The sequence below is a fragment of the Priapulus caudatus genome, unplaced genomic scaffold, assembly GCF_000485595.1.
Source record: "Priapulus caudatus unplaced genomic scaffold, Priapulus_caudatus-5.0.1 Scaffold470, whole genome shotgun sequence".
NCBI lineage: Eukaryota > Metazoa > Priapulida > Priapulimorpha > Priapulimorphida > Priapulidae > Priapulus > Priapulus caudatus.
In genome coordinates this window covers 113,070-114,904 of record NW_014577531.1, presented here as the reverse complement: position 1 = coordinate 114,904, position 1,835 = coordinate 113,070, and the positions used below count along the sequence as shown (strand labels likewise).

At 52.5% G+C, this 1,835-nt stretch overlaps 1 protein-coding gene across 1 annotated transcript in view; it reads right to left on the bottom strand.

Annotated features, from left to right (window-relative positions):
* The window catches only part of LOC106810749 (trimeric intracellular cation channel type B-like), a 27,487-nt gene that overhangs the window by 6,106 nt on the left and 19,546 nt on the right, over positions 1-1,835 (bottom strand). The window lies entirely within an intron of this gene.

The following is a 1,835-nucleotide window of genomic DNA, read 5'->3' as shown; positions in this document are numbered from 1 at the left end:
GGGGGAAGAGAGGGAGAGGGGGAGGGAGAGAGCGAGAAGGGGGGGAGGGGGAGAGCGAAGGAGGGGAGGAGAACTGGGGGAGGGAGAAGGAGAAGAGAGAGAGGGAGGGAGAGGAGAGAGGGGGGAAAGGGAGAGAGGGAGCAGGAGGGAAGAGAGAGAACTGAGCGAGTGTTTTTACAATAAGTAAAACCGCAAATAAAAACTAATCCCACAAAAACCATTTTCTCGCAGTTTATTGTGGAGTATTCGTTCCTCCAAGCAAGGCGTTTTTTGCATACGACCTAGTTAGAATGGTTACTGGAAACTCATACGTAATGCAGCACCAGTGAAACCACAAGCCTACAGGGTCCCCCCCCCCAATATTGCTGTAGTTATGAGTGGTAAAAGCTTACCCCGTGGTGGCCCACGAGAGCCTAAATCCGCTCTTGATAGTGTTAAGATTAGCTTAGGCTTCAGGCTTCAGGGACAAGGATATCATTGCCTAACCTTTCTACCATACCTAACCCTAACCTTCAACTCTAACGCTAACCTTACCGTTATCAGCATGAACACTCTAATTGGTCACCCACCACACAAATCGCTGTCTTGCCAAATCGATACCGCAGATCTACTTCGGGTTTCATCTGTCAGATTCTTCTCCTCGTGTATGTAGGAAGCTGAAGCTGCAGGTAGGCTCACCTGAGATGGGGCACGCCCTCGAGCAGTGTTAGAAACAGCAGCAGCCCTGCCCCCTGCAGTCCGGGATCGCTAACTCTTGCCCAGAACCGGCTAATATTATGGAATTTAGCCACAGATGCGGAATTTACGTGGTAGAAATCAAGATTTTTAAAATTGGGACTGCCCCGGGTTTTCAGACCTATTTCCAAGACTACATTAGAAAGAGTTGTCCCTGCCAGCATGAATGCATGAATGACGGGAACTGCGAGGGGGGCAACTACAAGCGAGAAAGCGCCAAATTGATATTCATCATTTTAGTCCATTGACAATTAGTCAATTAATTAGTTAATTAATTTAGTCAATAGACAATTAGTCCATTGAGACGTGAGTGTTGAAGCAGCAGCAGCGTAAGTCGTGCGTGCACGCACGATGGTGAAGTATCAGATCTGTTTCCAGCTCAAATGTTTATATAGACTGTTTAACACCGGCGGGTGGCGGACGGAGTCGACAGTCGTACGTTCTACCGGAGACGCGTGCGGAGTTGTCCGTACGGCAAGAAATTTATACTGTCAGCCGAGAAACTTAACACTACACATGCACACCTCCTCCCTAAGGTGCATACCTTTTCCACCTCCTCCCTCATTCCCCTCCCCACTACCTCCACCCCACTCCCCTGTCCTCGTACATTCTTCCCCTGCTTCCTCTCTATCTTTCTGCCCTGCCTCCTTGCTACCTCCTCCCTGCATCCCCTCCTCGCACATCTTCCTTCCTGTCTACCTGGTTCTCCTCTGCCACTGTCCTTCTGTCTCTCCTCCTCTCCTGCACCCTTCCCCTCCCCACTATCTCTTTCTCATCCCCCCCTCTGTTCTCCTCTCCTTCCCCGCACACCATCCTACTTCCTGCCACTGCCTCCGTCCTCCCTGCTACCTCCTCCCCCGCACCCTCTCCTTCCCTGCACCCTCTCCTTCCCCGCACCTCCTCCTTCCCTACTCCCCCCGCTATCTCTTTCGCATCCCTCTCCCCTGCCACCCCCTCTGTTCTCCTCTCCTTCCCCGCACACCATCCTACTTCCTGCCACTGCCTCCGTCCTCCCTGCTACCTCCTCCCCCGCACCCTCTCCTTCCCTGCACCCTCTCCTTCCCCGCACCTCCTCCTTCCCTACTCCCCCCGCTATCTCT